The sequence below is a fragment of the Gorilla gorilla genome, chromosome 18, assembly GCF_029281585.2.
Source record: "Gorilla gorilla gorilla isolate KB3781 chromosome 18, NHGRI_mGorGor1-v2.1_pri, whole genome shotgun sequence".
In the NCBI taxonomy this organism is placed as follows: domain Eukaryota; kingdom Metazoa; phylum Chordata; class Mammalia; order Primates; family Hominidae; genus Gorilla; species Gorilla gorilla.
Window position 1 is genome coordinate 104,539,607 of NC_073242.2, and position 25,106 is coordinate 104,564,712.

The 25,106-nt window shown below is 48.6% G+C and overlaps 1 long non-coding RNA gene across 3 annotated transcripts; it reads right to left on the minus strand.

Annotated features, from left to right (window-relative positions):
- Positions 1–634: 634 nt before the first annotated feature.
- Positions 635–18,517, minus strand: LOC129527731 (uncharacterized). Of its 3 annotated transcripts, none has more exons than XR_008672788.2 (4): positions 18,396–18,517; positions 17,384–17,578; positions 3,221–3,362; positions 635–2,929 (listed from the first exon to the last, which is right to left on the minus strand). It is a non-coding gene; the product is annotated as an uncharacterized lncRNA (long non-coding RNA). The 3 variants fall into 3 exon arrangements; XR_008672787.2 differs by lacking the exon at positions 18,396–18,517 and adding an exon at positions 14,583–14,719 and having other exon boundaries at positions 17,384–17,669; XR_008672786.2 differs by lacking the exon at positions 18,396–18,517 and having other exon boundaries at positions 17,384–17,669.
- Between the last annotated feature and the right edge of the window lie 6,589 nt (positions 18,518–25,106).

The window sequence follows — 25,106 nt, forward strand, 5'->3', positions numbered from 1 at the left end:
CCAGCTCCCTGGTGATGCTGAGGCTGCTGGACTGGGAAGACTGGGAACCAACTGAGAAGACCTTTGTATTTGGCTTTCTCACCTCCAGATAAGGACTTTTTAACTTTTATTTTGTGAGACAAGTTCTCAATCTCTCACTCACGCTGAAATACAGCTTATGATCATGGTTCACTGCAACCTCAAACTCTTGGGCTCAAGCAATCCCCTGCCTCAGCAATATGAATAAACATATTGGAGGTCAGGTGTGAGAATCCACCTCAAAAAAAAAAAAGTAAAGGAATAGGGCTGGGCACGGTGGCTCACGCCTATAATCCCAGCACTTTGGGAGGCCAAGGCGGGCAGATCATCTGAGGACAGGAGTTCGAGACCACCCTGGCCATCGTGGTGAAACCCCGTCTCTATTAAAAGTACAAAAAAAAAAAGCCGGCATGGTGGTGGGCACCTGAAGTCCCAGCCACTCGAAAGCTGAGGCAGGAGAATCGCTTGAACCCAGGAGAAGGAGATTGCAGTGAGCCGAGATCACGCCACTGCACTCCAGCCTGAGCAAGAGCAAGACTCCCTCTCAAAAAAAAAAAAAAGTAAAGAAATAAAACAACGGCTACTCCATAGAGCAGCCCCGAGGGCTGCTGGTTGCTCATTTTTATGGTTATTTATTGATTATATGCTAAAGAAGGGGTGGATTATTCATGCCTCCCCTTTTTAGACCATATAGGGTAACATTCTGGCGTTGCCACGGCATTTGTAAGCTGTCTTGGCGCTGGTGGGAGTGTAGCAGTGAGGACGACCAGAGGTCATTCGCATCCCCATCTTGGTTTTGGTGGGTTTTGGCCGCGGCTTCTTTACTGCTTGTGCCGACCTCTCATCTCATCCTGTGACTTAGAATGCCTCAACCGCCTGGGAACACAGCCCAGTAGGTCTCAGCCTCATTGTACCAAGCGCCTACTCAAAATGGAGTTGCTCTGGTTCAAAGGCCTCTAACAGAGAAGCTAAACACAGGTGGGGGCTTTCAAAGAAGCAGATCCAATGCCCACTGCCCTTCCTCACTCCCCTAATAGATGTAGGGCACCATGGACTTTTACAGACTGAGGGACATACTCTGGATGAGAATAGTTTACCCTATCAAGGAAAAGTAAGTTCCCCAGATGAAACGCCACAGATAACAGGCATACTGTAAGCCAGGCTTTGTACGTTTTCCAAAACTCACTACAGGGATCCCCTTTGAGGTGCAGAATCTTGTATCACAATAATCACGTTTCCTTTGCCAAGGCCTTTTGATGTCATGGTCCGTGTTTTTCTCCGGATCGTTGGGCATGCGGAGGCAGAAGGAGAGCCTGGCAGAGTGAATGACAAACGCAAGGGAGGCTGCAGAGGGCAGGGAGTGAGGGCGGCCCAGGGCCCAGCCCGGCGGGAGCGGAGGAAGAGAAGGACCAGCCAGCCAAGGGCGGGCGGCTCCAGAGGAGGCCCGGGACTCCCCAGTTTCCCAGCCTCTTCCACCCCACGCGGATCCCTGCCCCGACGCTGATTCAGGGGGTCAAAGCCTCGGGCGGGGCGGACCGCGGCGGTGACTGGAGGCGCCCCAGTTTCTGTGGGTGTGGCCTGCGGACCCCCTCGAGAGCAGGTCGTCCCGCACCAGTGTCTGCCCCCGGCCCCCAGGGACACCTGCACCCGCCGCACTCACGACGGTGCGTCAGGTCCCCAACCAGGCGTGGGGCGGGGTGGGAAGGTCTCGGCTCAGCCGCCCCGCCTGTGCTGTCCCCACCGCCCCCCGGCCTCGGGCAGCGCGCGCCCGGGTCACCCACCTCCCGCGAGCATGCGCAGGGCGGCCCCTCCGGGGGCGCTGCGGCCGCGGCCCCGGCCAAGGGGCGGGTCCCGGGTCCGGGAGGAAGAGGCGCGGCTGCTGGCTGACCCGGGAACCAGATCGAGCCGGAGAGCGGGCCCTCCGGTCTCCCACCGGGCAGGAAGGCCTGGCGCTCGCAGGCGACCTTGCGCCAGTGCCCAGGCAGGGATCAGACAGGCGAAGCCCTGGGAAGCAGTGGGAGAGGGAAAGACTGGGCCGGCGTGGGGCCGCATGCCTGTAACCCCAGCACTTTGGGAGGCCCAGGATGGCGGATCGCTTGAGCACAGGAATTCGAGACCAGCCTGAGCAACATGGTGCAACCCCGTCCCTACAAAAAACACAAAAAATAGCGGGGCGTGGTGGTGCGGACCTGTGGTTCCAGCTACTTGGGAGGCTGAGGCAGGAAGATCGCTTGAGCCTGGGAGTTCGAGGCTGCAGTGAACCCTGATTGCACCCCTGCACTCCAGCCTGTACGACAAAGCGAGACTGTCTCAAAAAAGAAAAAAATAGGGCTGGGCGCGGTGGCTCACGCCTGTCATCCCAGCACTTTGGGAGGCCGAGGCGGGTGGATCACGAGGTCGGGAGATCAATACCATCCTGGGTAACACGGTGAAACCCCTTCTCTACTAAAAATACAAAAAAAAAAAAATTAGCCGGGCGTGCTGGCGGGCGTCTGTAGTCCCAGCTACTCGGGAGGCTGAGGCAGGAGAATGGCGTGAACCTGGGAGGCGGAGCTTGCAGTGAGCCGAGATCGTGCCACTGCACTCCAGCCTGGGCGACAGAGCGAGACTCCGTCTCAAAAAAGAAAAAAATAGGGCTGGGCGCGGTGGCTCACGCCTGTCATCCCAGCACTTTGGGAGGCTGAAGTGGGTGGATCACGAGGTCAGGAGTTCGAGACCATCCTGGCCAACGGGGTGAAATCCCGTCTCTACTAAAAATACAAACATTAGCCAGGCGTGGTGGGGGGAACCTGTAGTCCCAGCTGCTCGGGAGGCTGAGGCAGGAGAATCGCTTGAACCCGGGAGGTGGAGGTTGCAGTGAGCTGAGATCGCGCCATTGCACTCCGGCCTGGGTGACAGAGCGAGACTCCGTCTGAAAAAAATAAATTAAAAACATAAAATAAAATAATAGTAAAACAAAATAACATGACATACCGAGTATCAGGTTAAAACTGGAAAGTTGGGGCAACGATTCAGGTGCTTGGCCTCTGTCTCCAAATCTGGTTGCAGCTATATACATTGTCTAAATTTTTTTGCCTGTGTTTTCAGCCAGATAAACGTTTGCCTTCCTGTTCCCTCCTGGGGGAGAGAGCTCAACTGACTTTATTTTCATCTCAGTGAATGATCGCATGTATTTTGCACCTCCCTTCCCACCCAGACCTACCTTATCATAGATGGTGTGCGTGACTGAACACGATCATTTCAGCTCCCGGCCTTGAAATAAAACGCGGGCTTGCCGACGGATGTCTGTAATTATGATATAATTTGAGCCTTGTTGTTTCAGGAAAGTTTTGTCCCTGAATCACCTAAAACAAACAAACAACAAAGGTGGGTTGTGGGGGAAGGAGACCCGTGGTTTCTACATTCATATCTATCTCACTCTATCTACCAGGCGGATTTGCATTTGGGGACATCTGCACCCACCCCGAGTCCCTGGTTCACAAAGGAAACGGTACGTGTAATCTTCTGACTTGACAATGATGTATGGCTCCGGAGAAAAGCACTATTCAGAAATTATCATGGAACAGACACTCCCCCACCCTCTACATTACTTCTTACGTCAAGAAATGCACCGCCGTTTCTCCAGAGGCCGCCAAACTTGCGGCCACCTCATTCTACAAGGAGGCGAGCCAGCCAGACTCATGGTGGAGAGCGAGAGAACGCCATTCCCAGGGGCTTAGAGGTTCTCCTTTGCACAAAGCCTGGGAGTTTTGTTAGTGACTTCAGAGTCAGGGATGGACCAACAACGCCGTCCGATCTAGATGGCATCCTCCTGGTGGGAAATTGCCTTATTTCTCCCTCTTAAGCAACTGATTTGAATTAGGATTTGTTTTTCTTTCTTTCTTTCTTCTTTTTCTTTCTTTCTCTTTCCTTCTTTCTTTCTTCCTGATCTCTCCCTCTTAAGCAACTGATTTGAATTAGTTTTTCTTTTCTTTCTTTTTCCCTTTCTTTTTCCTTCCTTCTTTCCTTCTTTCCCTTCCTTCCTTCTCTCTTTCTTCTGTGTCTTTCTTCTCTCTTTTCTTTTTCTTTCTCTTTCCTTCTGTTCTTCTTTCTTTCTTCCTGATCTCTCCTCTTAAGCAACTGATTTGAATTAGAATTGGTTTTTTCTTTTCTTCTTTCTTTCCTTTCTTCCTTCTTTCTCTCTCTTTCTTTCTTTCCTTCTTCTTTCTTTTTGCATTTGCAGTTAGCTGCTTGTTACTACTTGTCCAAACAGCTGGGGAACCTGGTCGGGCATGGTGGCTCACACCTGTCACCCCAGCACTTTAGTTGGGAATTTCCTGATCTCTCCCTCTTAAGCAACTGATTTGAATTAGAATCTTCCTTCCTTCTTTCTTTCCTTCCTCCCTTTCTTCCTTCCTTCCTCCCTTCCCTCCTTCCTTCCGTCCCTCCCTCTCCTTCCTTCCTCCGTCTCCTTCCTTCCTCCCTCCCTTCCCTCCTTCCTTCCTTCCCTCCCTCTCCTTCCTTCCTCCGTCTCCTTCCTTCCTCCCTCCGTCTCCTTCCTTCCTTCCTCCCTCCCTCTCCTTCTTTCCTCCCTCTCCTTCCTTCCTCCGTCTCCTTCCTTCCTCCCTCCCTCTCCTTCCTTCCTTCCTCCCTCCCTCTCCTTCCTCCCTCCCTCTCCTTCCTTCCTTCCTCCCTTTCCTTCCTTCCTCCCTCCCTCTCCTTCCTTCCTTCCTCCCTTTCCTTCCTTCCTCCCTCCCTCTCCTTCCTTCCTTCCTCCCTTCCTTACTTCCTCCCTTCCTTCCTTCCGTCCTTCCTCCCTTCCCTCCTTCCTTCCTTCCCTCCCTCTCCTTCCTTCCTCCCTCTCCTTCCTTCCTTCCTCCCTCCCTCTCCTTCCTTACTTCCTTCTTTCCTTCCTTCCTTCCTTCCTTCCTCCCTCCCTCCCTCCCTCCCTCTCTCTCTCTTTCTCTCTTTTTTTTTTTCTTTCTGCAGTTGCAGTAAGCTTTTCTGGATTTGCAGAAACTATAGGCCGGCTGTATGCATCCGGCATACAGCTTATGTTATGAACAGTATGTTAGTACTTGTCCAACCTGGCCGGGCATGGTGGCTCACACCTGTCACCACAGCACTTTGGAAGCTGGGAAGGGTGCTTGAGCCTAGGGGTTCCCGACCGGCTGGGCAACATAGTGAGACTCGCCTTCTATGCAAAAAATTAAAAAATTAGCTGGGCATGGTGGTGTACACCGGTAGTCCCAGTGACTCAGGAGGCTAAAATGGGAGGATTGCTTGAGCCCGAGAGGTTGAGGCTGCAGTGAGCTATGATCCTGCCACTGCACTCCAGCCTGGGCAATAGAGCAAGACCCTGTCTCTTAATAATAATAATAATTATTATTATACTTCGCAGGGAATATATTATTACTACTATATTATAAAATATATACCATATTATAATGTATAATATATATTATAATATATAAATATATATTATTATGTATTAAATATTATATATCATCATTATATATTAAATACTATATTATAATACATAAATGTTATATAATAATATAATGTAAATGTTATATAAAATATAATAAATATATTAATATAATATATTAATAATATAATTATATATTAATCATATAATCTTTTCTATTATATATTAACATAGTAAATTATGTAATTATATTATGTATATATTAATTATAATATATTAATTAATAATATGCGATTATTATTATTATCTATTGGCCAAAGGCAGTGGCTCACGCCTGTAATCTCAGCACTTTGGGAGGCTGAGGCAGGGGGATCACCTGAGGTCAGGAGTTTGAGACCAGCCTGACCAACATGGAGAAACCCCATCTCTACTAAAAATACAAAATTAGCCGGGAGTGATGGCGCATGCCTGTCATCCCAGCTACTCCAGAGGCTGAGGCAGGAGAATCGCTTGAACCCGGGAAGCAGAGGTTGTGGTGAGCTGAGATCGCTTCCCTGCACTCCAACCTGGGCAACAAGAGCGAAACTCCGTCTCAAAAAACATGTATATACATAATTATATATTAATATAATTATGATTGTAGTAATACCACATAATATATTATATAATTATTTTATTAATTATAGAATTTTTATTACAAATTATATTTATTATAAAATTATTTTATTAATTATATTATTATATAATTATTTTATTAATTATTATGGAATTTTTGTTACAAATTATATTTATTATAAAATTATTTATTTATTATAAAATTTATGTATAAAATTTATCATAAAATTATTTTATTAATTATATTATATAATTATTTTATTATTATAGAATATTTTGTTATACGTCACATTTATAGAATTATTTTATTAATTATTAAAAATAATATTTTATCAATTATTAAAATATTTTATTATTAAAATAATATTTTATTACTTATTAAAATATTTCATTAATTATTATAAAACAATATTTTTATTAATTATCATAAAACAATATTTTATTAATTATAAAATATTTTATTAATTATAAAATAATATTTTATTAATTATAAAATAATATTTTATTAATTATAAAATATAATTATATTATTATTATACAAAATAGGAGGGGAAGGCAAGGATATTTAAGGGTGTTTTATGTGGTACAATGAGTCTCCAAAACACACAGCCACCTCCAGGATGCGAAGCTCCCACCTCCAGCCCCCCGGAGTGCCCAGAGCCGCCCTCTTCCCGGACAATTGTCCCACAGACGCCGTGAGAGAGAGGGCACCAGCTTCTCCCGATCAAGGCGCCTTCACTTTCTGTAACTCTCTAATCATTCGGAAGATTCCCAGACAGCAGTGTCAGAGGTGTTGGAAATAAAGCAACTCCACTTTCAACAGGGGCTGGGTAAAATGAGGCTGAGACCTTCTGGGCTGCATTCTCAGAAGGTTAAGGGGTTTTTTTTTTCTTTTTTTTAAGACAGAGTCTCGCTCTATCACCCAGGCTGGAGTGCAGTGGTGCAATCTCGGCTCCACTGCAGCCTCCACCTCCCGGGTTCAAGCAATTCTCCTGCCTCGGCCTCCTGAGTAGCTGGGATGACAGGCACGTGCCACCACGCCTGGCTAATTTTTGTATTTTTATTACAGACGGGGTTTCACCATGCTGGCCAGGCTGGTCTCGAACTCCTGACCTCGTGATCCACCCACCTTGGCCTCCCAAAGTTCTGGGATTACAGGCGTGCACCTCCACGCCTGGCTAATTTTGTATTTTTAGTAGAGACGGGGTTTCTCCATGTTGGTCAGGCTGGTCTTGAACTCCTGACCTCGTGATCCACCCACCTTGGCCTCCCAAAGTTCTGGGATTACAGGCATGCGCCTCCATGCCTGGCTAATTTTGTATTTTTAGTAGAGACGGGGTTTCTCCATGTTGGTCAGGCTGGTCTTGAACTCCTGACCTCGTGATCCACCCACCTTTGCCTCCCAAAGTTCTGGGATTACAGGCGTGCACCTCCACGCCTGGCTAATTTTGTATTTTTAGTAGAGACGGGGTTTCTCTATGTTGGCCAGGCTGGTCTCGAACTCCCGACCTCAGGTGATCCACCTGCTTTGGCCTCCCAAAGTGCTGGGATGACAGGCAGGTGCCACCACGTCCCGCTAATTTTGTATTTTTAGTACAGACGGGGTTTCTCCATGTTGGTCAGGCTGGTCTCGAACTCCCGACCTCAGGTGATCTGCCCGCCTTGGCCTCCGAAAGTTCTGCGATTACAGGCATGCGCCACCACGCCTGGCTAATTTTGTATTTTTAGTAGAGACGGGGTTTCTCCATGTTGATCAGGCTGGTCTCGAACTCCCGACCTCAGGTGATCCACCCGCCTTGGCCTCCGAAAGTGCTGGGATTACAGGCATGAGCCACCACGTCCTGCTAATTTTGTATTTTTAGTACAGACGGGGTTTCGCCATGTTGGTCAGGCTGATCTCGAACTCCCAACCTCAGGTGATCCACCTGCCTCGGCCTCCCCAGGTTAAGGCATTCTAACCTACAGGATGAGAGAGGAGGTTGGCACAAGACACAGGTCATAAAGAGTTGCTGATAAAACAGCTTGCAGTGAAGAAGCCGGCCAAATCCCGCCAAAACCAAGATGGTAACGAAAGTGACCTCAGGTTGTCCTCACCGCACTAATTGTACCTTACACTAATTGTAATTCATTTGCTGCTAAAAGACACTCCCACCAGCACCAGGACCGTTTACAGATGTCATAGCCACGCAGGAAGTTACCCTGTATGTCCTAAAAACAGGAGGCATGAGGCCGGGCGCAGTGGCTCACGCCTATCATCCCAGGCTGGTCTCGAACTCCTGACCTCAGGTCATCCACCCTCTTCAGCCTCCCAAATACCTTGTTTCTTAAAAGGCATCTTTGGCTGGTCTCGAACTCCTGACCTCGGGCCATCCACCCTCTTCAGCCTCCCAAATATCTTGTTTCTTACAAGGCATCTTTGGGCCGGGCACGGTGGTTCACGCCTGTCAACCCAGGCTGGTCTCGAACTCCTGACCTCAGGTCATCCACCCTCTTCAGCCTCCCAAATATCTTGTTTAAAAGGCATCTTTGGCTGGTCTCGAACTCCTGACCTCAGGCCATCCACCCTCTTCAGCCTCCCAAATATCTTGTTTCTTAAAAGGCATCTTTGGGCCGGGTGCCGTGGCTCATGCCTGTCATCCCAGGCTGGTCTCGAACTCCTGACCTCAGGTCATCCACCCTCTTCAGCCTCCCAAATAGCTTGTTTAAAAGGCATCTTTGGCTGGTCTCGAACTCCTGACCTCAGGCCATCCACCCTCTTCAGCCTCCCAAATATCTTGTTTCTTAAAAGGCATCTTTGGGCTGGGCACGGTGGCTCACGCCTGTCATCCCAGCACTTTGGGAGGCCGAGGCGGGCAGATCACGCGGTCAGGAGATTGAGAGCAGCCTGGCTAACACGGTGAAACCCCGTCTCTACTAAAAATACAAAAATTTAGCCAGGCATGGTGGCGGGCACCTGTAGTCCCAGCTACTCAGGAGGCTGAGGCAGGAGAATCGCTTGAACCCGGGAGGCAGAGGTTGCGGTGAGCCGAGATCGCGCCACTGCACTCCAGCCTGGGGGACAGAGCAAGACTCTGTCTCAAAAAAACAACCAACCAACAAAAACAGGAGGTATGAATGATCCACCTCTTGTTTAGCATTTCATCAAGAAATAACCATAAAAATGGGCAATCAGCAGGCCTCCCGGCTGCTCTGTCTATGGAGTAGGCATTCTTTTATTCGTCTACTTTCTGTTTCTTTCTTTCTTTTTTTTTTTTTTTTTTTTGAGACGGAGTCTCGCTCTGTCACCAGGCTGGAGTGCAGTGGCGCGATCTCAGCTCACTGCAACCTCCGCCTCCTGGGTTCAAGTGATTCTCCTTCCTCAGCCCCCCGAGTAGCTGGGATTACAGGTGCCCACCACCACGCCCGGCTAATGTTTGTATTTTTAATAGAGACGGGGTTTCACCGTGTTGGCCAGGCTGGTCTCGAACTCCTGACCTCCAGTGATCCGTCCGCCTCGGCCTCCCAAAGCGCCGGGATGACAGGAGTGAGTCACTGCGCCCGGCTTCTCTACTTTCTTAATAAACTTGCTCTCACTTTGCACTGTGGACTCGCGCTGAATTCTCTTGCGTGAGATCCAAGAACCGTCTCTTGGGGTCTGGATCGGGACTCCTGTCCTGTAACAGAAGCACGTCGGTGTCCTGGCTACAAATGAAACCGCACAGAAAAGGAATCAACCTGTGGGCTGAAACCCAGATCCTGACATTCCGACGGCTGCTTCCCTGAGGACAAACACACCCTGACAGTCAGATGCTTGCTCCTTCCCCGCTGGAGATAAAGGAAGAGGGAAGAGATTTCCCCCAGCCCTCCTTGTCTTGCAGAGTTCCTTTTTCCATTCTTTTCAAATGCATGTAAGTGTCTTAAATGGATGAATGAGCCTTTTGCCTGTCGGGCGGCCGGAATGTCTCCTCCAGGACCTGGGAACCACCTCTTTGAAATGTGATCTTCAAAGAGAAGAAAGAAAAGAATGCTTCACCTCCCAGTTTCTAGGAAGGATCAGGGTCAGACCTCAGTCATTTTTGCAAATTCACGTCCAGTCCCCAACACATGAGAAATTAGTTATATTTGTCTTGAGAACATGAATGGGACAGGGTTTTTTTGTGTGTTCAACTCCCCAAAAAGGCGACATTCTCGCTCTCTTTGCACCTCTTCCTGGCTCAGCTGTAATGTGCATCTCTTTTTGGTTTCATAAGATTTAAATAATAAAACTGGGGCCGGGCATGGTGGCTCACGCCTGTAATCCCAGCCCTTTGGGAGGCCGAGGCGGGTGGATCATCTGAGGTCAGGAGTTCGAGACCAGCCTGGCCAACATGGCAAAACCCCATCTTTACTAAATACAAAAAATTAGCTGGCTGTGGCGGTGAGCTCCTGTAATCTCAGCTACTCAAGAGGCTGAGGCAGGAGAATCGCTTGAACACGGGAAGTGGAGGTTGCAGTGAGCTGAGATCGCGCCACTGCAGTCCAGCCTGGGCGACAGAGAGCAAGACTCTCTCAAATAATAATAATAATAATACAACGTATAAGTGAGTAAGCCAAAGCTTGACTTTTCCCTGCCTTCCATCCTATTCCTAGAAAAGATAGCTCCTAAGATTGGAAAAAAAAAAAAGAAAGAAAGAAAGAAAGAGAGAAAACAAGCTACATACCTCCCTCAGAAGGAATTTCCGTATGGACGAAGGACACACAGCACTGAAAGGCATCCCTGTGCTCACCGAGATAAATGTATATCTGATTGTCTCGTTTGGAAAAGGCTCGTCACAAACTCAAAACATCGTCAGGTGCAGTGGCTCACACCTGTAATCCCAGCACTTTGACAGGGTGAGGTGGGAGGGTCACCTGAGGTCAGGAGTTCGAGACCAGCCTGGCCAATATGGCGAAACCCCGTCTCTACTAAAAATACAAAAATTAGCCGGGTGTGGTGGCAGGTGCCTGTAATCCCAGCTACTCAGGAGGCTGAGGCAGGAGAATCGCTTGAACCCGGGAGGTGGAGCTTGCAGTGAGCCGAGATCACGCCACTGCTCTCCAGCCTGGGTGACAAAGCAAGACTCCGTCTCAAAACAAAATAAAAAAGGAACTCAAAAGAATGCAACTATTTATGTTGTACCTACCTATGACCTGGAAGCCCCCTGCCCACTTCTAATTGTCCCGCCTTTTTTGAGACAGCATTTTTCTCTTGTCACCCAGGCTGGAGTGCAACGGTGCCGTCTCGGCTCACTGCAACCTCCACCTCTCGGGTTGAAGTGATTCTCCCACCTCAGCCTCTTGAGTAGCTGGGATTGTAGCAGGACGAGACACAGACAAAACCTCTCAGACACCGAGTTGTAGAAGGAAGGGCTTTATTCAGCTGGGAGCATCAGCAAGCTACTGCCTTAAAATCTGAGCTCTCCGAATGCACAATTTCTGTCCCCTGTAAGGGTTCACTACACTAAAGATTTCACATGAAAGGGTCGTGATTGATTTGAGCAGGCAAGGGGGTATGTGACGGGCTGCATGCACCTGTGGTCAGAAAGAAACAGAACAGGGCAGGGAGTTTCACGGTGTTCTTCTATACAACGTCTGGAATCTATGAATAACATCGGTTTCCAAGTTATGAATTGATTTTTAACTACTGGGTTTAGGCCAGGCAGGCCCAGGCTTGGTTTCGGGCCTGGCACCGGGGTGCCCGTCTTTGGTTTTACTTCCTTGTTGTTTCTTCTTAAAACAGGTACTGAGTATAAAACAAAATAAAACAATATGAGAGGGTCTCTCTGTTCCCTCAGGATGACAGGCGCCCATCACCACACCTGGCTAATTTTTTGTATTTTTAGAAGAGACGGGGTTTCGCCATGTTGGCCAGGCTGGTGTCGAACTCCTGACCTCAGGCAATCCACCTGCCTCGGCCTCCCAAAGTGCTGCGATTACAGGCGTGAACCACCATGACTTGCCCAATTTTCTTTGTTTTCTACCTTTCCAGAGTGGCTTTCTGGGTTGGTGAAGAGGTTCACGCTGGTAATCCTAGAACTTTAGGAAACTGAGGTGGGAAGATCACTTGAGGCCAGATGTTCAAGGCCAGCCTGGCCAACATAGCAAGACCTCATCTCTACTAAAAACAAAAAATTTGTTTTAATTAGTCAGGAGTGGTGGCGTGCACCTGTGATCCCAGGTACTTGGGAGGCTGAGGCAGCAGGATCAGTTGAGCCCAGGAGTACGAGGCTGCAGTGAGCTAAGACTGCACCACGGTACTCCAGCCTGGGCGACAGAGCCCATATTTCTAATAAAAATAAATAAATGTATTAAAGGAGACTGGCTTCTATTTAACGCTATTTCTAGAATTAAATTCTATTTAATGCTCTTCCTTGAATTTAATTCCGTTTAATCCTATTTCCAGAATTTAATTCTACTTAATGCTACCTCTATTTTCTACTTAATCTATTGTAAAAGAGTTCGGTTAAGCTCACAGGTGAATTCCATGTCAGTGAGAGCCAGACCCCAACCTCACACTGAATCCCCATTCTCAGCAGGTGTCTACACATCCTCCTCCACAGGCTGATCTCATAGCTCCCCCTAGCAGAGCCCTAGGAAGGTCCTTCAGGGGCAGAACCCCCGCCCCCACGGCTTCCCGATGCCCCCTGGATTGGATGCATGGGGCTGCTGTGCCACTGAAGACGTATTCCTCCTCCTTCGAGACCCCGTGAGTTACAATTTCTCTGCCGAATAAGCTCAGCCACACCCTCCCCACATCGGATTTTAAAGTTGAACCCTTTGCCCACCTCCCTCCCCCAAGAATCTCCTCCCCACTGACATTAAAATTCACCTTAATCAAAAACCACCTAAATTCAAAGGATGTTGGCCTCATGGCAAAGGTCAGCAAGACCATAAACCACCAATAACATCTCCGACCAGAAACATTCCAAACTCCTCACCGACCAGAAGACAGGCCAGCCCCAAGGTAAACCCTCTCCAGCTGCCAGGACGATGCCAGACCCAGATAAACCCACTCTGGCTGCCAGGATGATGCCAGACCCAAGATAATCCCCCTCCCGCTGCCAGGAGGATGCCAGACCCAAGATAACCCCCCTCCGGCTGGAAAAATATCAGCACCAAGATGACCTGCCCTCTGCCCACAGACAATTCCAACCCTGCCATAAACTTCTCCCCCACACAGAAACATTCCAAGCTTGGGATAAGCCGCCTCACCCTAAAACCAATATATATTCTTAGTCTGTAAGAGAAAAATCGGTCAGAAGCCCATCTCAGCTTTATTTTCTCTAAAGTAAATCTGTCGTTAACTGTTAAGCTGAATTTTAAGTGTCTTTCCTCTTTCTTTAACTCTTACACCCACGTGCCTGTCCCCTTCCCCCCCCCCCTTTTTATTTTTAGTTTTATTTTTTATTTTAGATGGAGTCTCACTCTGTCACCCAGGCTGGAGTGCAGGGGCGCGATCTCGGCTCACTGCAGCCTCCGCCTCCCGGGTTCACACCATTCTCCCGCCTCAGCCTCCCAAGTAGCTGGGACTACAGGCGCCTGCCACCATGCCTGGCTAATTTTTGTATTTTTAGTAGAGACGGGGTTTCACCATGTTGGCCAGGCTGGTCTTGATCTCCTGACCTCGTGATGCACCCGCCTTGGCCTCCCAAATTGCTGGGATTACAGGCGTGAGCCACCGCGCCCAGCTCCCCCTTCCCTTTTATCTCCCAGAATTCTTTCTCCCTCCCGGGGTGACCCCCTCAGGCTGCTACTGGCCTGAAGCTGTTCCCAAAGCTGTTCCCAAAACCTACACTCCTCAGGGAACCTCCAAGTAGAAGCAGCAGGAATGACCTCAGAGGAATTTCATCGAAGGCACCCTCATGTAGCTGGACCCCTGAGCACAGTGGGGTATGGGACACACTGAATGGAGTTTTCCCCACAAATTCGTCCATGAACGCCCAAACCCCCAGGACCTCAGAATGTGACCTTATTTGGAAATAGGATTGTTGGAGACAGACCGCTTTTAAAGACGTGATTAAGGTAAAATGAGGTCACTACGGTGGGCCCTGATCCAATAGGACCGGGGTCCTTATAAGAGGAGGAGGTGAGGACACAGACACACACAGAGGGACGACCCTGTGAGGACACAGGGAGAAGACGGCGTCTCCAAGCCCAGGAGAGCGGCCTCAGGAGGAACTAGCCCTGCCCATACCTGGATCTCAGACTTCCAACCTGCAGGACTGTGGGAGAATCAATGTCTGTTGTTTCTAAGCCACCCGGGCTGGGGGACTTTGCTATGGAGGCCCCAGCAGACTCATATAGGGTACAAATCAATGGTGGTCATCTGTTGGATACACATTAAAATTGCCTTTTTTTTCTTTTCTGTTTGGAAAATACAGTGAGACCTCATCTCTATGAAAAACAGATGGAAATCCACATGCATGAGAAGGAACATGTTACGACCACACCAACAAATCTCAAAACATGTTTTGCGTAGAAAGAAGCTACCTGTAAAGACGGGTACTTAACGTTTATTAGAAGTTCTCCAACAGGCCAAACTCACCTAACCTGTTAAAGGGCTGAGTGAGGCCGGGTGCGGTGGCTCACACCTGTCATCCCAGCACTTTGGAAGACTGAGGCGGGCGGATCACAAGTTCAGGAGTTCGAGGCCAGCCTGACCAACATGGTGAAACCCCATCTCTACGAAAAAAAATATAAAAATTAGCCAGGCGTGGTGGCGGACGCCTGTAGTCCCAGCTACGCGGGAGGCTGAGGCAGGAGAATGGCATGAACCCGGGAGGCGGAGGTTGCAGTGAGCCAAGATTGCGCCACTGCAGCCCAGACTGGGTGACAGACCGAGACTCTGTCTCTAAATAAATAAATACATAAATACATAAATAAAATAAAATAAAATATAGAAGGCTGAGTGATCCCGGGAGGGGAGTGGCCCAGAGGAGCTGATGAGCTTTAATTTCCTGACCTGGGTGGGTTTGAGGGGTTGTAAAAATTCACAGAGCTTTGCAGTTATCACTGGAATACTTTTCTGTGTGTATTTTATTCTTCTGTCAAGAGTTCACTTTATTTATTTTTCGTTTTTCGTTTTGAGATGGAGTCTTGCTCTGTTACCCAGGCTGGAGTGCAGTGGTGCGATTTTGGCTCACTGCAGCCTCCGCCTCCCGGGTTAACGCCATTCTCCTGCCTCAGCCTCCCAAGTAGCTGGGAGTACAGGTGCCCACCACCATGCCCGGCTAGATTTTGTATTTTTAGTAGAGACCGGGTTTCTCCGTATTGGTCAGGCTGGTCTTGAACTCCTGACCTTAAGTGATCCACCCACCTTGGTCTCCCAAAGTGCAGGGATTAATAGGCATGAGCCACTGTGCCCGGCCAAGAGTTCACATTAAAAAAAATTCACAATCCCAGCACTTTGGGAGGCTGAGGCAGGTGGATCACTTGAGGTCAGGAGATAGAGACCATGCTGGCTAACACGGTGAAACCCCATCTCTACTAAAAATACAAATACAAAAAATTAGCCGGGCGTGGTGGTGGGCACCTGTAGTCCCAGCTACTCGGGAGGCCGAGGCAGGAGAATGGCGTGAACCCGGGAGGTGGAGCTTGCAGTGAGCTGAGATCGCGCCACTGCACTCCAGCCTAGGTGACAGAGCGAGAGTCCGTCTCAAAAAAGAAATTCACAATCAACTGGCTGCAGTGGCTCACGCCTGTTATCCCAGCACTTTGGGAGGCCGAGGCAGGCAGATCATGAGGTCAGGAGTTCAAGACCAGCCTGGCCAACATGGTGAAACCCTGTCTCTACTAAAAATACAAAAAATTAGCTAGGCATGGTGGCGGGTGCCTGTAGTCCCAGCTACTCAGGAGGCTGAGGCAGGAGAATCGCTTGAACCCGGGAGGCGGAGGTTACAGTGAGCCGAGATCGCACCACTGCACTCCAGCCTGGGTGACAGAGCAAGACTCTGTCTCAAAAAAAATAAATAAATAAAATAAAATTTAAGAAACAGATAGATAAGTGACTAGAGCCCCTCCTGGTTTCAGCTCATCTCCAAAGATGACCAAAGGAGGGATGAGTTATTTTCCCACCATGGTCCTCAGAGATCCCTCTCCTGCACCACAGGGACTCCAGAAGTCAGGGCTTGGTTTCCCGCTGTTCTCACCAAAAATAACCCGATCCCCTAACCTCCCTTTGAAATACCGGAAAAAAAAAATCAGGACGGCTCACGGAGGCAACACTGCTGCACAGATAATCTTCTTTGGAGCGAGGATGAATTTTAAATGATCACAAGAAAAAGAGATGCCAGGCACACCCCGTGGCCCCCCTGGGATCACCAAAAATCTGGTACTGGGGGATCACCACCGTCTCAGGAAGGGGGCTGCAAGCATCCCAGGCAGGAGGGGACGGAGAGTGATGAGCTTTGCACCGATGGAAATAAAAATAGAACACTGCGTTACGGACAGAATGACAAGTTAAATGACAAGCATTTAACCGTCTCTGTGCGCAGAAACGCGGACGGCTGCAGAAATGCGAGAGGATTTTCTCCTGTTGCCTCCAAGTGAATGAGGGCCTGGGGACCATCCTGTACCCGTCTGCCTGTGCTCCGGAAGGCTGGATGCTTCGGGAAGGAGACCAGGAGGCAGGACCGGCCGGCCGCCCTGCGGACGTCCAGCCAGCCGGAGACCGGTCTGCACCTGTCACAGGTGAGCAGCATTTGTTAGCACAGGCAGACGGGGTTTCACCTGTAATGCCCAACCTCGTTTTTACTAACCCTGTTTTTAGACTCTCCCTTTTCCTTCAATCACCTAGCCTTGTTTCCACCTGAATGGACTCACCCTTAGCTAAGAGAACCAGACAGACTCCATCTTGGCTCTTTCACTGGCAGCCCCTTCCTCAAGGACTTGACTCGTGCAAGCTGACTCCCAGCACATCCAAGAATGCAATTAACCGATAAGATACTGTGGCAAGCTATATCCGCAGTTCCCAGGAATTCGTCTGATTGATAATGCCCAAAGCCCCACGTCTTTCACCTTGTAATAGTCTTAAAGCCCCTGCATCTGGAACTGTTTACTTTCCTGTAACCATTTATCCTTTTAACTTTTTTGCCTACTTTATTTCTGTAAAATGGTTTTCACTAGACCCCCCTCCCCTTTCTAAACCAAAGTATAAAAAAAAATCTAGCCCCTTCTTCGGGGCCGAGAGAACTTTGAGCGTTAGCCGTCTCTTGGCTGCCAGCTAAATAAACGGACTCTTAATTCGTCTCAAAGTGTGGCGTTTTCTCTAACTCGCTCACGTACAACACGGGAACATCCTTTACCCAACTGATGCCTGTGCAGATGTCACTAACAAATGCTGCTCACCTGTGACAGGTGCAGACCGGTCTCTGGCTGGCTGGACGTCTGGACATCTGGACGTCTGGAGGGCGGCCGGCCGGTCCTGCCTCCTGACCTCCTTCCCCAAGCATCCAGCCTTCCGGAGCTTCTCCGTGCCCTCCCCTTCCTTCTTTCTTTCCTCCTGTACATTGCCTAGAAATCGCCAGAAAGCTGCCACCGCATCTACGGAAACAAAAACATTATCTTCGGGAGCACGCTGGGTGCGTTTAAACCAACCCCACTGCCTTCTTCTAAAGTGGGATCTGGAAGGAATGCTGAAGGATCTGGAAGGAATGCTCAGCATCCTATGGATTTTTTTTTTTTGGCTCCTTTTCCTTCTAAGATGACAGTGAGGCTGTTAAGCATAATAATTGTCCCTGAGTGAGTCAGCCTCATTGTTCCACTTTTGCCTCCAAGGCAGGCTCTCCGCCCCCCACCCCCCGCAGAGGTCAGGGGTCACCTGCTAAATCATGCAATATCCCCGAATCCCAGGTGAATTAGGCCGTTTACAAACTGCTGCTAATGATTAAACCAGCCCGGCATGAAACGCGGGCTCTAAATTGTGATTATTTGAATGATGGATGGCGTGTCTAATGAGACCATTATTGCCACCAGTGACCTTCTGGGCTGAAGACCGTTTCAATATAAGCAACACCTCTCACACGGCCGGTGTGATGGCCGTGTGCACCTGTGTGTGCGTGCCCGCGTGTGCACGTGTGTGTGTGTGAGATGCGTGCACCTGTGTGTGTCCTCTCTCTCTCTAGAGCTTGTCTCCGATTCTTTGAACTGCCACACAGGCAATGCCACCCTCACTGGATGGGTCATCCGAGCAGTCCCCTTAGTGAGACCATTTTCGTACACCTGGGCTGAAAATGCCCCATGCATAAAATACTCATGGGGTTAAACTTGAGTTCCCGTGCGTGCGTGTCCTCGTCCTCCATGGCAGGGAAAAAGAAAAAGGAACAGGAGACTAAAGGGGTGTCTCCGGGAAGCCACTCACACATGCAGATGTAATTAAGTTGAGGATCTTGAGCTGAGATCATCCTGGATTAGAGTGGGCTCCAAATGCAATGACAGGTCCTCGTCCTCCATGGTAGGGAAAAATAAAAAGGAACAGGAGAGAAAGGGGCTGTCTCCGTGAAGCCACCCACACATGCACAAGTCGCTGGAAGCAATTCGTAGGAAGCTGTGCAGATGAACCTACTGGTGGCCGAAGCCGACGCTGAAAGACGAGCTCAGGGGAGGTTCTCTGGAGTGAAAGGAAGCCGTCTGCACCCAGGTGGTCTCCGAGATGGCCTCAGTGCACATCAACAAGGATGAGAGCACATGACAAGCCCCACCCCACCCAACCCGGTGACCCCCACAGACCCACGGCTCAGCTGGACTTTGACACAGGGCCCTGCGCCAGGGCTGCCCTGGATAGGACCCACGGGGGTCTTTGTGTCCTACGAGATTGAGATGTGGCCCATCACAGCCACAGCCACGTTAGGCTGCAAGGGGAGGGACACAGAAGCCGTCAGAGCTCAGAAAGCAGGAAGCCATCTGCGCAGGCAAGAGCCACGGCGGGTCCCCATCCAGGATACACGGGCACCTCTGGGGGTCGGGACGTGCTCGTCTGGCTGAAACGGAACATCTTGTGATTCAAGCAAACCAGCCTCCAAGAAACAGCAGGAGTCCCTGGCGGTGGGTACACACCTCTGTGGCGTGCCACATCGGACCTAGTCCCAGCCCTTCTCACCTGTCCAGGCTCCAGGGTCCCAGAGGGAGGCAGAAGACCCAGCAGATGCTGACATGCGGCCCTTGGACTCACATTCCAGAACTATCAGGGGCTTTGGACACCAACGTCCCCTTCAGTGAAACCATTGCTCCAGGAGTCTCCTCTGGTGGCCACGACAAACTGCCACAAACCAGGAGCCTTAAAAATTCACAAATTCATCCTCTGCCACTCATGGACAGCAGGAGTCTGAGGTCCAGGTGTCTCAGAGCCACGGTCTCTTCCAGCTCCTGTCTCCACGTGGCCTTCTCCTCTGTGTCGGTGTCTCCTCTTCTGTCTCTTAGAAGGACACCTGTCATTGCATTTGGAGACCATCCAGGATGATCTCACCTCAAGATCCTCAACTTAATTACATCTGCAAAGACCTTATTTCTAAATGAGATTCTATTCACAAGTTTATGGATGAGAACATGGACATATCTTTTGGAGGTCATGATCCAAGCCATTACAATTGTGTTTTGTTCCTCCTGGAGGCTCTAGGGGAGGGTCCTTCCTGCCTCTCCCAGCTCCTGGGGGCTCCAGGCATCCCTGGGTTTGTGGCCGCATCACTCCAGTCTCTGCCTCTGTCTCCACGTGGCCTTCTCCTCTGTGTCTCTGTCTCCTCTTCTGTCGCTTAGAAAGACACTTCTCATTGCATTTAGAGCTCACCCTACTCCTAAATAATCTCATCTCCAGATCCTTAATTATATCTGCAAAGAATCTTTTTCCAAATGAGGTCCCATTCACAGGTTCTGGGAGTCAGGACATGGACAGATCTTTTGGACGTCACCATCCAACCCATTGCAGTTGTGTTTGGTTCTTTCTGGGAGGCTCTAGGGGAGGATCCTTCCTGCCTCTCCCAGCTCCCGGGGGCTCCAGGCATCCCTGGGCCTGTGGCCACATCACTCCAGTCTCTGCCTCTGTCTACACTTGGCCTTCTCCTCTGTGTCCGTGTCTCCTCTTCTGTCTTTCAGAAGGACACCCGTCATTGGAGGTAGGGCCACCCTAATCTCCTATGACCTCATCCTAATTTAATGACATCTCCAAAGAACCTGTTTCCAAGTATGCTCCCACTTCCAGGTCTGAGGTGGACATATCTTTCGGTGGTCCTCATTTGCCCCATCCCAGAAGTCTGAGATGAAGTTGTCTCAGGGCCATGTTCCCTCTGGAGGTTCTAGGTGAGGATGCTTCCTGCCTCTTCCAGCTCCTGGGGCTCCAGGTGTCCCTGAGCTGTGGCCGCATCACTCCAGTCTCTGCCTCCGTCTCCACGTGGCCTCCTCCTCTGTGTCTGTGTCTCCTCTTCTGTCTCTTAGAAGGACACCCGTCATTGGATGTAGGGCCCACCCTAATCCAGGATGATTTCATCATAACTTATCTCTTAATTACATCTGCAAAGACCGTTTTTCCAGAATAGCTCCTATTCAAAGATTGTGGATTGATATAGGCTGAACTGTGTTCCTCTCCCACACCCCCAAACATTCATGTATTGTAACCTTAACTTCCAGTTTCTCAGAATGTGTATTTGGAGATGGGGTGGTCTTTAAAGAGGTGATTCAGGTAAAATGAGGTCACTAGGGTGGGCCCTGATCCTATAGGACTGGTGTCGTTATAAGAGGAGACAAGGACACAGACACACACAAAGAGATGACCCTGTGAGGACACAGGGAGAAGACAGCATCTCCAAGCCCAGGAGAGAGGCCTCAGGAGGAACCAGCCCTGCCCACACCTTGATCTCAGAATTCCAGCCTCCAAGACTGTGGGAGAATCAATGTCTGTTGTTTGCAAGCCACCCAGTCTATGGTATTCTGTGATAGCAGCATGAAAGGGACTAAGACACCTCATAAAAGAGGAGATGAGGACACAGACACACACAGAGGACTGACCCTGTGAGGACACAGGGAGAAGATAGTGTCTACAAGCCCAGGAGAGAGGCCTCAGGAGGAACCAGCCTTGTCCACACCTCGATCTTGAACTTCCAGCCTCCAGGACTGTGGGATAGTCAGTGCCATAAATGTCTGTTGTTTATAAGCCACCCAATCTATGGTATTCTGTGATAGCAGCCTGAAATGGACTAAGACACCTCATAAGAGGAGGAGATGAGGACACAGACACACACAGAGGGAGGACCGTGTGAGGACATACAGAGAAGACGGCATCTCCACACCCAGGAGAGAGGCCTCAGGAGGAACCAGCCCTGCCCACACCTTGATCTCAGACTTCCAGCCTCCAAGACTGTGGGAGAATCAATGTCTATTTTTTACAAGCCACTAAGTCTATGGTATTCTGTGATAGCAGCCAGAGGGACTAAGACATCTCATAAGAAGAGGAGATGAGGACACAGACACACACAGAGGGATGACCCTATGAGGGAGAAGATTGCGTCTATAAGCCAGGAGAAGATGGCATCTATAAGTCAAGGAGGGAGGCCTCAGGAGGTACCAGCCCTGCCCACATCTTGGTCTTGGACTTCCAGCTTCCAGGACTGTGGGACAGTCAATGTCTGTTGTTTATAAGCCACCCAGTCTATGATATTCTGTGATAGCAGCCTGAGATGGACTAAGACATTTCATAAGAAGAGGAGATGAGGACACAGGCACACACAGAGGGATGACCCTGTGAGGACACAGGAAGAAGACAGCGTCTCCAAGCCCAGGAGAGAGGTATGAGGAGGAACTAGCCTTGCTCACACTTTGATCTTGGGCCTCCAGCCTCCAGGATCCTGGTAGAATAAGTGTCTGTTGTGAAAGCCGCTCAGGCTGTGGCACTTTGTCGTGACAGCCCTAGAAGATTCACACTAGGGTCAGGACATGGATGTACCTTATTTGTGCGCACCGTTGAACCCATCATGACTGTATCTCAGCTACCTACGTGTTTCAGGTGCCCACCACCCATCCTAGCCTTGAATGCCCTTCAGGTGGCCTCTCTCCAGAGAAGAAAAAGAGGAAATGAGATGCTATGAAACCCAAGGGGAGGCACCTCCTTCTTTAAGGCTGGCTTAGCCGTTGCTGGCTGCCATTTACTCCTCATGCTTCTGTTGTGTCTTGCTGTCTTCTCCTTTGCTCTGTTTCATATTTCTCCTGGATGGTGTGTACCAATACGAATGCTGGATAACATACCTAACATAGGATAGAGAAGAAGAGAAAAGAAAAAATAGAATAGAATGCAATGAAATGCAATGCAATGCAATGGAATACAACGTAATAGAAAATAATGAGTGGAATGGGATGGAATAGAAAATAATCAATGAAATTGAATGGAATTGAATGGAATGGAAGAGAATAGAAAATAATGAATGGAATGGAACTGAATGAAGTGAAAAGGAATGGAATAGAATAGAATAGAAAATAATGAATGGAACTGAATTGAATGGAATAGAATAGAATAGAAAATAATGAATGGAATGGAATCAAATGGAAAAGAATAGAATAGAAAATGATGAATGGAATGGTATGGAATGAAGTGAAATGGAATGGAATGGAAGAGCATAGAAAATAATGAATGGAATGGAATGGAATGAAGTGAAAAGGAATGGAATAGAATAGAATAGAAAATAATCAATGGAATGGAACTGAATGGAATAGAATAGAATAGAAAATAATGAATGGAATGGAAGAGAATAGAAAATGATGAATGGAATGGAATCGAATGGAATAGAATACAATAGAAAATAATGAATGGAATGGAATAGAATGAAGTGAAATGGAATGGAATGGAAGAGAATAGAATAGAAAATAATGAATGGAATGGAATGGAATGGAATAGAATAGAAAATAATGAATGGAATGGAAGAGAATAGAATAGAAAATAATGAATGGAATGGAACTGAACGGAATAAAATAGAATAGAAAATAATGAATGGAATAGAATACAATGGAATGAAATAGAACAGAAAATAATGAATGCAATAGAGCAGAACAGAAAATAATAGAATGGAATGAAATGCAGTGGTTGGGAGGGAACTGAATAGAAAATAGAATGGATGTGTGCCAATAAGAATGCTGGATAACATAGGTAAAATAGGACAGAGAAGAAGGAATGGAAAAAAATAGAATGGAATGGAATGCAATGGAATGGAATGGAATAGAAAATAATAGAATTGAATGGAATAGAAAAGAATGAGTGGAATGGAATAGAATGAAAAATAATGAATGGAATAGAATAGAACAGGAAATAATTAATGGAATATAGTGGAAGAGAATAGAAAGTAATGAGTGGAATGGAATGAAGTGAAATGGAATGGAATAGAATAGAACAGAAAACAATGAATGGAATAAAATGGAATAGAATGCAATGGAATTAAACTGAACAGAAAACAATGAGGCCAGGCGCGGTGGCTCACGCCTGTAATCTCAGCACTTTAGGAGGCTGAGGCGGGTGGATCATGAGGTCAGGAGTTCGAGATCAGCCTGGCTAATACAGCAAAACCCTCTCTCTGCTAAAAAATACAAAAAAAAAAACTTTTTTTTTGAGACAGAGCCTGGTTCTGTCACCCAGGCTGGAGTGCAATGGTGTGATCTTGGCTCACTGCAACCTCTGCCTCCTGGGCTCAGGTGATTCTCCTGCCTTAACCTCTGGAGTAGGTGGGATTACAGGCATGCACCGCCATGCCTGGCTAATTTTTGTATTTTTTTAGTAGAGGCAGGTTTTCTCCATGTTGGTCAGGCTGGTCTTGAGCTCCTGACCTCAGGTGATCCGCCCTCCTCATCCTCCCAAAGTGCTGGGATTACAGACATGAGCCACCGTGCCCAGCCAGACTTTTTTGTTTTAAAGGTAGACAGGAAGTAGGATTTATTGGTGAGTATTAAGAGGGGACTGGTCTCGAACTCGTGACCTCGTGATCCACCTGCCTCAGCCTCCCAAAGTGCTGGGATTACAGGTGTGAGCCACCGCGCCCAGCCCCAGCCCCCTCTTAATACTTACCTGTTGGGAACAGGCCCCCCAAAATCTGGCCCCAAAACTGACCATAAACAAAATCTCTGCTGCACTGTGACATGTTCTTGATGGCCGTGGCGCCCACACTGGAAGGTTGTGGGTTTACCGGAATGAGGGCAAGGAACACCTGGCCCACCCAGGGCAGAAAATCGCTTAAAGGTGTTCTTAATCCACAAGCAATAGCATGAGTGATCTATGCCTTAAAGACATACTCCTGCTGCAGATAACTAGCCAGACCCATCCCTTTATTTCAGCCCATCCCTTTATTTCCTATAAGGAGTACTTTTTTTTTTTTTTTTTTGGGACGGAGTCTCACTCTGTCACCCAGGCCGGACTGCAGTGGCACGATCTCGGCTCACTGCAACCTCCGCCTCCCGGCTTCACGCCATTTCTCCTGCCTCAGCCTCCCCGAGTAGCTGGGACTACAGGCACCCACCACCATGCCTGGCTAATTTTTAGTATTTTTAGTAGAGACGGGGTTTCACCGTGTTAGCCAGGATGGTCTCGATCCCCTGACCTCGTGATCCACCTGCCTTGGCCTCCCAAAGTGCTGGGATTACAGGCGTGAGCCACCGCGCCCGGCCAAGGAATACTTTTAGTTAATCTATAATCTATAATCTATAGAAACAATGCTTATCACTGGCTTGCTGTCAGTAAATATGTAGGTAAATCTCTGTTTGAGGCTCTCAGCTCTGAAGGCTGTCAGCCCCCTGATTTCCCACCTCACACCTCTATATTTCTGTGTGTGTGTCTTTAATTCCTGTAGTACCGCTGGGTTAGGGTCTCCCCGACCGAGCTGGTCTCGGCATTTACCAATAAATCCTACTTCCTGTCCACCAAAAAAAAAAAAAAAAAAGTCTAATACCTAACATCTAGAAGGAACTTTAACAAATTTATAAGAAAGTTCTGATCGAGACAGAACATGTGGCATATGTAACGTGAACCACACGTGACAATTATGCAGCATGATTTTATGCCCCTTTAGGACACAGGCAGGAGGGGCTGTGTCCTGGAAACACTCCAGGC